Raw genomic sequence first — 13496 nt, forward strand, 5'->3', positions numbered from 1 at the left:
CCATCAATACCTAGTTTATTGAGAGTTTTTAGCATAAATTGAATTTTATTGAAGGTCTTTTCTGCATCTATTGAGATAATTTTTTTGAAAGTGTTGAACATTTTATTAATGTTAAGTTTTGAAAGCTTTACATTTGGGATCCACTAAGATATAGGACTACTGCTGCTTAAAGAAGTTATCCTTTAGCATTGGGCTGTTGGTGTAGGAGTTACAGAGCTTGGCTATTTTTTGCTAAGCATTCACAATCTATAAATTCACAATCTTGGTCTAGGACTTGGCTCAGTAATGTTAGGGTCTCATCTTCTTCCTCACCAAAGTGCTTCTTAATGATGTTCAAAGCAGACTGGCCAATCTGACAGTTCTCATGCAGTTGTAAAGCCTCAATTCTATCGATCCTACCAAGTTCTTCTATCAGAAAACATAGGATTTCCTTCTCAGACCGTTTCTCTGACGACTGGAGGATGCAAGAGATTACATCGAGGATGATGAGAACAATTTTAACATCTGGGGCAATGAGCAGATTCACCAGTGGCTCCAGGACCCCAGAATAGGGGATCAGCTTATCCACGGTGACCCACATTGCAAAGTTAGCCACCGTCCAGACAGCCTCTTTCTGGACTTTAAATTCTCCATTTTTTTTTTAGCAGAGCCACCACGGGAGGCAAGAGGTTGTAGACAAGCAGCTGCTGGGTGTGGTGAGAGGGCCCTGCCGCCACGTTGCTCAGGGCCCAGGCCGCCTCCTGGATGGAGGGCTTGTTGTGCTGCAGGAACTGGGGCAGCACGTTCAGCATGCCTGCGTCAATGGCCATCTGCTTCTGTTCATCTGTGCCTGTGATAGTGTTCCCCATGGTACGGGAGAGAAGGGGTCCAGACATTGAGTTCTGAGATGGTCATGAGGGCTACCAGCCTGAGCAGGACCCCTGTGTCATCCACTTGGCTGATGAGCTCTTTGCAGCCGTCGGTGAGGTAGGACAGTGACCAGCAGGCTTCCGAGACAACCTCGCTGTCGTGGCGCTGCAGGAGTAAGAGGGCACGCAGCATCTGCTTCACTGCAGTTTCGCAAGAGTACGGGGTCTTTTTTCGGCATAGGTTCGACAAGGTCCACGTGATGTTCCGCAGAAATGTGATTGGTAGGGTGGGTGAAATCAAGGCCAGCAGATGTGGGATGGCATTGCTTGAGATGACATTATCTCTAAACTCCAGGCCATCACCAGGTATATTACCAAGAGCCCACATTGCCTGTTCACACACAGCCACATTGGGGGAAGACAGGAGCTTGATCAAGGGCTGGATGGGTCCCCCTTCTACCACGGCTCAAATCTGCTCGGAAGTCCCTGAAGCAATGTTGGTCAGGGCCCAGGTGGCCTCAAACTGCAAGCAGAGGTAAAGTGATGACTTCAGGAACTCCACCATCCTGGGAATGAGGCCCACTTCATTGATCACTTTCAGAGGGGGGTTCTTTTCCTGGGATAGCATTTTCCTGGCTGTCTGGGTGGCCTGGAAACATAGGACTGAATCTGAGCTATTCACACCTTTGATTATTTCACCCAGAGTGAAGCTGATTGCCACCCCTTTGGCTGGTTTTTCGGAAGCCGTGTCAGGGTAGAAGCTGGTGATATTCCTTCTCTTTAAGATCTGTTCATCTTTCTTGGCCTTTCGGAGCTCCAGGCTGACCGCTGTCCTCTGCTGTCGCCTCAGAGATGCATCTTTGCCTCAGTACTTAAATTTTCTCAGCCTCTTTTCTGGAGCGTCTAAGGTTGCTTTTTATCATTGGTTCTGTTTAGGTGATAAATTACGTTTATTGATTGGTGTATGTTGAACCAGCCTTGCATTCTAGGGATGAAGTCGACTTGATTGTGGTGCATAAGCTTTTTGATGTGCTGCTGGATTTGGTTTGCCAGTATTTTATTGAAGAATTTTGCATCAGTGTTCCTCAGGAATATTGGCCTTAAGTTTCCTTTTTTTGTTGTATCTCTGCCATGTTTTGGTATCAGGATGATGCTGGCCTTGTAAAATGAGTTAGGGAGAAGTCCATCCTTTTAAATTATATGGAATAGTTTCAGAAGGAATGGTAGCAGCTCCTCTTTGTTCAGTTAGAATTCGGCTGTGAATCTGTCTGGTCCTGGGCTTGTTTTGGTTGGTAGGCTATGAACTACTGCCACAGTTTCAGAACTTGTTATTGGTTTATTCAGGGCTTCGACTTCTTCCTAGTTTAGTCTTGGGAGGGTGCATGTGTCCAGGAATTTCTCCATTTCTTCAGATTTTCTAGTTTATTTGTGTAGAAGTGTTTATTCTCTGATGGTTGTTTGTATTTCTGTGGGGTCAGACAAATAGACCAATGGAACGGAATAGAGATCTCAGAAATAAGACCACACATGTGCATCCATCTGATCTTTGACAAACCTGACAAAAACAAGCAATGGGAAAAGGATTCCCTATTCAGTAAATGGTGCTAGGAAAACTGGTTATCCATATGCAGAAAACTGAAACTGGACTCCTTCCTTACGTCTTATACAAAAGTTAACTCAAGATGGATTAAAGACAAATGTAAAACCCAAAACTATAAAAACCCTAGGAGAAAATCTAGGCAATACCATTCAGGACATAGGCATGGGCAAAATTTCATGACAAAAACATCAAAAGCAATTGCAACAAAAGTGAAAATTGACAAATGGAATCTAATTAAACTAAAGAGCTTCTGCACAGCAAAAGAAACTATCATCAGAGTGAAAAGACAACCTACGGAATGGGAGAAAATTTTTGCAATCTATCCATTTGACAAAGGTCTAATATCCAGAATCTACAAGGAACTCAAACAAATTTATGAGAAAAAACAAACAACCTCATCAAAAACTAGAAAAGGATATGAAAAGACACTTCTAAAAAGAAGACATTTATGCAGCCAGCAAACATGAAAAAAATCTCAACATCACTGATCATTAGAGAAATGCAAATCAAAGCCATAATGAGATACCACCTCACACTATTCAGAATGGCAATTATTAAAAAGTCAAGAAACAACAGATGCTGGCAAAGCTGTGGAGAAACAGGAACACTTTTACACTGTTGATGGGAATGTAAATTAGTTCAACCATTGTGGAAGACAATGTGACGATTTCTCAAAGACCTAGAACTAGAAATACCATTTGACCCAGTAATCCTATTACTGGTTATCTACCCAAAGGAATATAAATAATTCTATTATAAAGATACATGCATGTGTATGTTCATTGCAACACTATTCACAATAGCAAAGACATGGAATCAACCCAAATGCCCATCAGTGATAGACTGGATGAAGTAAATGTGGGACATATACACCATGGAATACTATGCAGCCATACAAAGGAATAAGATCATGTCCTTTGCATGGATGTGGATGGAGCTGGAAGCCATTATCCTCAGCAAACTAACACAGGAACAGAAAACCAGACACCTCATGTTTTCACCTATAAATGGGAGCTGAGCAATGAGAACACATGGACACAGCGAGGGGAACAATACACACTGGGGTCTGTAGGGGAGCGAGGGGAGGAAGAACATCAGGATAAATAGCTAGTGAATGTGGGGCTTAATATTTAGGTGATGGGTTGATAGGTGCAGCAAACCACCATGGCACATGTTTACCTATGTAGCAAAACTGCACGTCCTGTACAGGTATCCTGGAACTTTAAATAAAATTAAAGAAAGCAGAATTTTAAAATTTTGATGAAGTCTAATTTGTTAATTATTTAAATGGTTCATGCTTCTTCTTTCCCACCTAGGAAATTTTGCTATATCAAGAGTGTAAAGATTTTCTTCCATGTTTTCTCCTGGAAATTTTATAATTTTTGCTTGTTTAAGTCTTCTCTAATATTAAGTACTTAAGGCTATACATTATGCAGTAAGCTCTGCTTTAGTCTTATCCCACACATTTTGATGTTACCATTACCATTCCATTTAAAATATTTTCTAATTTTCTTTCTGATGTTTTCTTTGACCCATGCATTATTAAGAAGTATATTGTTTAATTTCTAAATGGGAATTTTCCTTATATCTTCCTGTTACTGATTTCTAATTTAATTATCTTGTAACAGAACATACTGTATATGATTTCCATCTGATTAAATTTCCTTAGGGCCCAGAAAATGATCTATTTTGGTGACTATTGTGAGTGCACTTGAAAAGGATGTTTATTCTTTTTTTGAATGATATATTCTATACATTTATCAATTGGGTCCAGTTGGTTGTATTTTTGCAGTCTTCTATGTCTGTACTGATTTTTTTGTGTATTTGTTTTATTAATTAATGAAAAAAAAACTGTTGAAGCTCCCAGTTGTATTTGTGGATTTATTTTTCCTTTCAGTTCTATCAGCTTTTTCCTTGGATATTTTGAATCTCTGTTACAGGATGCACACACATTTAGAACTGTTATATCTTTTTGATAAGTTTACCCCTTTATCATTATGAAATTTACCTCCTATTCCTGGTAATATTCCTTGTTCTGAACTATACTTTGTCTGTTGTTATCCATTCCAGTTTTATTTTACAATGAATTTTTGCAGAGTATATCTTATTTTGTCCTTTTATCTGTAATCCACATCTTGTAGTCCACTCTGGTAATTTCTGCCTTTTAATTCTTTTAATTAGAAAGTTCAGACCATTTACATTTAATGTGATTATTGCTATGGTTGTATTTAAAACTACTACTTTGATACCTGTTTTGTATTTGCCCCAACTGTTCTTTGTTCCTTTTTTTTCCTCTTATTTTTGTTTGGGGGTGGGGGTCAGTTGAGCATTTTATAATACTTCTGTTTATCTCCACTATTACTTATTAGTTATACTTAGGTTTTTGCTTTTGTGTTTTTAAAGGTTATTTTTGATTCTTGAATGTGCATCCTTTGCTTATCAACTTGTACTGTGGGTGACAGGGTTTGCTACCTTTCCCTCAGTGACTTAAGGCCTTTGTTCCACAGAAGAGGAGCCAGATGGGTTTTGTGCCTTTTTCACTCTACTGATGGAGGCCCTCTTCTCCCACCCTGCCCCAAATATTTCTCATGTCCACTTGTAGTTCTTCTCCACACACCCCCATTGGAGGTGTGTGGAGAAGAACTGCAAGTGGACATAAACTTCCCTCATGTCTGAAACTCCCGGGGGCTCTATGATGTCCCACTAGCCCAAACGAGGCCTAGTAACTTAAAATTTTTAACTGAATTCATCTTACCCACTTTGATGATGCTCAGTGTCTCTTCCCCCACAATTAAGCCAATGCTTCTATCATCTTGGAGGCTCCTGTCTTTCCTTGGCTTTCAGTCTATTTGGTTGCTCTTTATATCAGCTCTCTAATGAGATTAAGAAATATTCTGATTCTGTAGTTCATACTTTTTTCTTGTACTTGGGGCAGGAATGATACCTTCCCAGCTAAATACTAGGCAGAAACAAAACTCTTGCAATAAGCTTTTATGCAGGCATTAGTCGTGGAAAAGCTGAGAAGCCAAACGGATTGGTGAGCAACTCAGAGACTAGCAACATTAGATAGATTAGGCTGGAGGGAAAAAGAGAAGAGATACTGGTAAGCCCAGTAGCTAGGTTAATCTTGCAGAACCTAGGACCATAGAAGCTTGTCTGTCAGGAGCTGGAGGAAAATATCCTGTCTTTTCCTCTTCACATTCAGTTTCTTGACAGTGTTTCCCATTAGTCAAACTGGCTGTCTCCAATAGACATGACAATTTGGGGAATATAGCATGCAGACAACAGATAACACCCTTATTAGAAGAGAGCAGGAAAAGGATAAAACAGAGCTGAGGCCAATCACACTAAGACTAGCACAGGTGTTTATCCTCTATTTCTGAATAATGTGTTTATGTTTCCCCATATTGATTTTCCAATTTTAGACATTATCTATTATTGAATTCCTGACATAGAAAATTTGGTTCTCCTCCACTACTCCTCTCTTACCCAACTCTAAACTTCCTCTATCTTGCAAATATTTATGTTGCAAATTTTTGTCTAAAAATAATGAGTGCTAAATTATTATAAGTACGTATGTAGATGTTGTCCACAGCTGAATCATGTAATATAGTATATTAAAATGTTGTTTTAGCTAGGTGCAGTGGCTCATGCCTGTAATCCCAGTATTTTGGGAGGCCAAGGCAGGAGGACTGCTTGTGCCCAAAAGTTTGAGACCAGCCTGGGCAACATAGTGAGATCCTGTTTCTACAAGAAATAATAATAATAAAAAAATTAGCCAGGCATGGTGACATATGCCTGTGGTCCCAGCTACTTGAGAGGTTGTTGTGGGAGGATTGCATGAGCCTGAGAGGTCAAGGCTGCAGTGAGCTGTGATCATGCCACTTGCACTTCAGCCTGGATGACAGTGAGACCGTGTCTCAAAATAGAAGTTGCTTTAATGCAGTAAAATGCACATAATATAAAACTTACCATCTTAATCATTTTTAAGTGTATGCTTCAGTAGCTTAAGTATATTCAGTTTGTTGTGCAACCAATCTCCAGAATTTTTTCATACCTATTAAACGACTTCCTGTTTTCCCCTCCCCCGAGCCCCGGGAACCACCATTCTACTTTCTATTTTTTTTTTGAGTTTGACTTCCCTAGAGATATCTCATACAAGTTGAGTCATATGATTTTTACCTTTTTGGAACTGACTTATTTTTACTTAATTAATGTCTTCAAGATTCATACATGTTGTAGCATGTGTCAGAATTTCCTTCCTCTCTAAGGCTTAATAATATTTCATTGTATTACATACCATATTTAGTTTATCCATTCATCCATCAATGGATGTTTGGATTGCTTTTACTTTTTGGTTATCGTGAATAATGCTGTTATGAACATGGGTGTATAAATATCTCTGAGACCTTAATTGCAAATCTGTTCACTAAATATCCACAATTAGAGTTTCTGATTTATATGGTATTTCTGTTTTTAATTTTTTGAGGAACCATCATACTGTTTTTCATAGCAGCTGTATCATTTTACCACCAAAAGTTCACAAGAGTTCAAATGTCTCCACATCCTCACCAATATCTATTTTCTTGTTTTTTTCAATAGCAGCCATTCTAATGGGTGGGAGGCAATACCTCATTGTGGCTTTGATTTATTTTCATTTCCAAAATTATTAATGGCATTGAGCATCTTTTCATATGCTTAGTGGCCATTTGTATATCTTATTTGGAGAAATATCTATTCAATTCCTTTGCTGGGCTTTTCTATTTCTGCAAAAAAAATTGGGATTTTGATAGGAATTGCACTGAATCTGTAGATCGCTTTGTAGAGTATTGACATCTTATTATATTAAGTCTTCCAATCCATAAACACAGGATATCTTTCCATTTATTTGTGTCTGCCTTAATATCTTTCAGTGACATTTTGTAATTTTCAGTGTGCAAGTCTTTTGGCTTGCTTACTCCGAATATTTTATTCTTTTTGATTCTATCATAAATGGAATTATTTTCTTAATTTCCTTTTCAGATTATTCATTATTAGTGTGTAGAAATATAGCTAATTTTTTTGTGTTTTGATTTTGAATCCTGTAACTTGTTGAGTTTGTTTATTATTTCTAACAGGTTTTTTTGTGGAATCCTTTAGATTTTCTACATACAAGATTCTGTTGTTTATGAATAGAGATAATTTTAATTCTTCTTTTTGGATGCCTTTTATTTCTTTTTCTTGACTAATTGTTCTGGCTAAGACTTCTAGTACTATGTTGAATAGAAGTGTTGAAAGTGAGCATTCTTGTCTATTTCCTGATCTTGCAGGAAAGCTTTCAGTCTTTCACCTTGACTATGATAGCTGTGGACTTTTCCTATGTGGCCTTTATTGTGTTGGGGTAGTTTTCTTCTATTCCTGCTTTGTTGAGTGATTTTTTTTTTCATCCTTAAAGGTTCTGAATTTTACTAAATACACATTCCAATTTTTTAAAGATAATTTTTTTTACTCTGAAGTTTAAAATTGTTTGCTTGATTTTCTATGTACCTGTCACCAATTTTTACTCCCTAAATACTCCAACAGATCAATGAATTACTTATCAAAACAATCAAACACATCAGGTAATCTATCAATTAATTTTTTCTCCTGGTGACTTTGCCTCTGATGCCCTCTATTCTCTAGGCAGAACTGGTTGCTCTGAAGGCTGAGCCCTCAGCTATTATGCTGGGTCTTCCCTTTAGCACCATCCAGGGAATTCTTTTTGCCTGTCACCTATTTGAATCTCCTGTTTCCTCTATCCCCTATCTTATTCTTGGTTTTGATAGAGCATAATTTATAGTAACTTTCTTTATTATTCATGATGGGTAGTTTAGTTGGGCACAGAATTTCAGGTTGAAAATATTTTTCCCTCAATATTTTGAAGACATAAGTCTCTTCTAGCTTCCAAAGACGAGTCTTAGACATTGTCTGATGTTTGGGCAGTTTATTCTGGAAGTGCTCTTACAAGACAGATAGCCCATGGTGGCATGGGCCAGATAGAGTCAGGAGTCAGATGACTGGGAGAGTCTCCATCTGGGGACCATTCTCAGAGTTGGGGGATTCTTTCTCCTTTTTCATACTATTCAGTCCAGGTCAGTTGCCAGGTGTTTCTTTCATAAAGGAAGTATTAGCTATTCTTGTGAGGGTAAGCATTGTTTTAAGGTTGCATCTATGTTGAGTGGTCTTGTCCCTAGGGCAACCAGCATTTTTAGGTCTCATTGTCATACTGACCCAGTAATTCCCAGGCTGTGGTTGGAAATCTTAGGCCAGGTTGCACCACACTGCTAGGTGAACATATAGTGTAGACCCTGTGAGGTATTTGAGAGGGCCTTTTGGCCATCATTAATCTTATAGCAACAATATGTCTCTTTTTTTTTTATTATACTTTAAGTTTTAGGATACATGTGCACAACGTGGTTTGTTACATGTGTATACATGTGCCATGTTGGTGTGCTGCACCCATTAACTCGTCATTTAACATTAGGTATATCTCCTAATGCTATCCCTTCCCCCTCCCCCAACCCCACAACAGGCCCCAGTGTGTGATGTTCCCCTTCCTGTGTCCAAGCGTTCTCATTGTTCAATTCCCACCTATGAGTGAGAACATGCGGTGTTTGGTTTTTTGTCCTTGAGATAGTTTGCTGAGAATGATGGTTCTTTGAGATGTCTAATGATACACTGATGCGAACCATTTTCTTCTATCTGAAAATTTTAGGTCTTTTTTTTCTCCCCTGCGTGCTGAAGTATTACCGTAATGTGCCTTGGTGAGAGTCATTTTTATTCATTTTGTTGTGTACTGTGTGGACCTTTTCAAACTGGCGCTCATGTCCTTCAGGTCTGGGATGTTTTTGTATGCGTGCTATTTTTTGAAGATATTCTCTTGCCCATTTCTTCTGTTTTCTTTTTCTGGAACTCTTAATAATTAAATTGGATGCTGAACTTCCTCTAACTTTATTTTTTTCCTACCTCTATTTTCCATCTCTTTGTCTTTTTTGCTTTTACTTTCTAGATTTCCTTAACTTCATCTTCTAATTGTGGGATTTAATTTAAAAAGTATATATCCGTACTTTAATTTTAAAAAGCTTCTTTTCTTGAAATGTCCCTTTTTTAATTGACTTCTGTTTTTATGCAGGTAATGCTTTATTATCTCACTGATTTTTGCCCCCAGTCTAATGCCTTAAATTTATTTTTCTTATATTGATACTGACTAGGCCTGCCAATACAATATTTTTATTATTATTAATTTTTAATTAACAAATAAAATTATATATATTTATGTATACAATATGTTTTGAAATACATGTACATTGTGGAATGGCTAAATTTAGATAATTAACATGTGCATTTCTCACATGCATTTTTGTGTGCAATGGGAACACTTAAAATCTGCTTAAAATTAGTAATCAAGTATACAATATATTGTTATTTATTATAGTCACAATGTTGTACAATAGAGCTCTTGAACTCATTCTTCCTAACTGAAATTTTATATTCTTTGACCAACATCTCTCTAAACCCTTCTCTCTCCACACTCCTAGCCCCTCGTAACTACTACTCTACTCTGCTTCTATGAGCTCAACTTTTTAGATTCCTATAAGTGAAATCATGTGGTATTTGTCATTCTGTGCCTGATTTAGGATCATGCCCTCCAGATTCATCTGTATTCAGGCACCTGTTCTTCTTCATGCTCTGACTGAGTGGGCTGGTGGAGTTCAATGGGGTCCTATCTATTCCTTATAAAGATTGTCAGAAAATCCTCTTGCTTTCAGACCAACTTAAACTGTTGGACTCAGTGATATCTGGTTTATTCAATTCTTGAGAATTTTCAAGGTTCTGTAACTTCTTAACTGTTTGGCATATAATTAGCTTACTTCTTATTAGATATCCTATTATAGACTCAAGCTTCATCTCTCTTTGGTCTATGAGGCTGCTTCTCATTTATTGCTTTTCAGTTTCTAGATTTTGTTGACATCTCTTATATGCTGTCATTATTTCTCTTTTTTGTGGATTTATAGTTTTAAATTCCTTTTCCTTTTATTTTAGTGGGATTTTAGAAGGTAACAAGGAAAAAACAATTATACTCAGTCCACCAAGCTTACCCATAAATTTTTTTAAATTAATAATTCTATTTTAATTGAGAAAAATTAAATAAAAGAAGTGATTAGTAAAGTTATAATTGGGTTAATTTATTTGCTGGGTAATTCAACTTAAAAATAATTTTTTTTATTAATAGTAAAGTGATGAGGAAAAATGAACATATTGCTCTAGCTCTTAGATATTTCACTTTACATTTTCTTTTCATGATTTTAAAGATTATAATGACAACAAAAATTATAATACAAGGGAAAAATGCAGACTACAAATTTGTAAATACTGCTTGATCACACATATGTAACTCTTGAGTTTCAGGAGGAAAAGATAGATTTTATGTTCCCTTTGTATGCCAATAAAAATAGTTATTATAAATATTCTTTACTTTTCATTTGTTGTATTCAGGGTGCTTTGATGTTTAGCAGTGGTCATTCTGAGCCCATAAAATGGTAAGAAATAGCTCTGAATGGGAGCACGGAAAAAGGAGAACAAAGATATAGGCTAGACACCACAGAAAACTCTGGACTCCGAGATAGGCAAGCAGCTTTTGAAGTGGTCCTTGACATTTTTCCTGGCGCTACAACTGGTCATGACTTTGGAATGTCTTTCTATTAGCAGATGATGAGCATATTTGTATTTGTAAATGTCAGACAGGCCATGTTGGGAGTGGGCAGCTCTGGAACTATGTATGTGGGAGGTAGGGTATTTTTTTCTCCTTGTAGTTTTTCGTGTTCTCCAAATTTTCTATAAAAATCATCTATTAGCTGCCAGTGGAGAGTTCAAGAGATGTTCAATAGATGCGGTCAACAGGATGCAGATGGGTGTAGGACATAAAGAAGAGGAAGAAGGACCCTGGGTTCTGGGCAGGCAACGGATGTAGTGCTCTGAACTGGCCAATGTAGTTCCTTCTAAAGGAGCTGTCCCTGCTTCCAGTCCCCAACAGAAGAGAGGCCACCGGTGCACCTATGATCCCACCAGCCTTGGGCATAGTTGATTAGAATAGGTATGAGCTTTGGCCCAGAACTAAACTTTGACAAATTTCTTTGACACTCCTCTCTTTGAAAGGTGGATATATCTCCTTCAACTCCTTGAATCTGAGCTGAGTTTAGTGAGCAGCTGACTGCTAAGAGTATGGTGGAAGTGATGCCACATGACTTACAAGGCTAGGTCAAAAAAGGCAATGCATCTTTCGCTTGGCTCACTGGAACAGTCACGTTGGAACCTTGAGCCACTGTGTAAGAATTTCTGTCATCTAAGGCCATCATCCTGGGATGAAGCCCAAAGTAGTGTACATGGAGAGACCCTGCAGAGAGCCGAGAGTCCTTGAAACCTCAGAGGAAAGAGAGGTGCCTAGCCAGCCCCCAGCTGCTTCAGCAGTTATAGTCTTCCAGCTCCAGCCTTTGACTACAGCTATGTGGCAGACTCTGAACCAGAACTACCTGGCTGAATGCTTCTCAAATCCTTGACTCCCAGAAACAGGAAAAAAAATAAATAAAACGATCATTGTTTTAAACCACTGAAGTGTGTAGTTTTGTGACACAGCTATAGGTAATTGACTTATGGTACCAAAATATTTTCCAATTGTCTACTACTATATAACAAACTATTCCAGAACTTAGGGTATGAAGCATGCATCTTATTATGCCCACACATGCTGTATGTCAAGAATTCAGACAGGAGCAATGAGCATGGCTTGTCGCTGCTCCACAGTATCTGATGCATCAGCTGGAAAGACTCAAAGGCTGGGAGTGATCGACTGGGAACTGTTGTCCTCTGCAGATAGCTTTACTCACACATGTCCGGTGGTTGATGCTGGCTGTTTTCTGGGACCTCCGCTGGAACAGTCAGCCACAGCCCCTACTGGCCTCTTTGTGTGGCCTGGGCTTCTTCACAGCCAGTGGTTGGATTCCAAGAGCAAGCTGCTGGTGTCTTAAGGCCTAATCCTGGAAGTCTGCACACTGCCACTTCTATTGTATTCACACAGTCCAGATTCCAGGGGAGGAGACATGAACCCTGTCTCTGGATGGGAGAAGTGTCAAAGATTTTTGTGTACCTTTTAAAAACTGTCACACATCCCATAGGCTAGGTAGTGATCTATACCATGGTCTGGCTCAAAAAGATGAACTGGGTTAATTATTTTCTCTTTTCAAAAATTTGAACTAAGGAATACAAAGGAACACTTTAGTTAGAAGTGGTGGGTAGAGATGAAAAAATACCATGAAGTATAGACAAGGCCATGGTAAGTCCAGGTTATAAAGAGTCAGGAACTATGAGAAAGCAAAATATCTACGGAGTAGAAATACAATGAAGAGAAAAGGGGAAATGGAATAAAAGAAAATTCATATAGTCCTGGAGAGGGATCATGGCAGGGAGCAAGGCAGGGAGCCTCTAGAATGCCCAACTCTTTCTGACAGTTCCTATTCAGTTCCCATTCATTTGTTGTTTTTGACACTGATCTTACTTTTCTTACCCATTTTTCTAGGTCACAGCCAATAACAATATCCTACATGGCAGTAGGACATGCTGAAATGAGTGGGGCTAGGCAGCAAGTTTCTTCAGTCCTCAGAATGTTTACTGACATGGTGAGAGCCACATTAGAGAGAAAGAGAAATAACTGTGTGAAGCAGTTGCTGCTGAGTAATAGGAAAGAGCCACTGTGTGCTTATTACTGCCTCTGCACTTTATTACAGGCTGGGAAGAGGTATAGGAAGTGGGAGCAAGAAGAGAAAATACCTCACTATTTCCAAAGATGTATTGTTTTATAATGCACATTGAAATGGAAATGGATAACAGTAGATACATGGTTTTATCCAACTGTAGGGATTATTTTCATAAATAAGAGAATGAACAAAATTTCAAAATACATTTGGCCAATAGGTTTTCTCTGAAATTTGAGAACCCTTATCTGGTAGACATTAGCCACATCATTACTAAATTTA

At 38.3% G+C, this 13496-nt stretch overlaps 1 pseudogene; it reads right to left on the reverse strand.

The window, feature by feature from the left end:
- Nucleotides 1-208: 208 nt before the first annotated feature.
- Nucleotides 209-9241, reverse strand: LOC100443492 (importin subunit alpha-8-like; annotated as a pseudogene).
- Nucleotides 9242-13496: the final 4255 nt, after the last annotated feature.

Source organism: Pongo abelii, chromosome 4, assembly GCF_028885655.2.
Source record: "Pongo abelii isolate AG06213 chromosome 4, NHGRI_mPonAbe1-v2.0_pri, whole genome shotgun sequence".
Lineage (NCBI taxonomy): Eukaryota > Metazoa > Chordata > Mammalia > Primates > Hominidae > Pongo > Pongo abelii.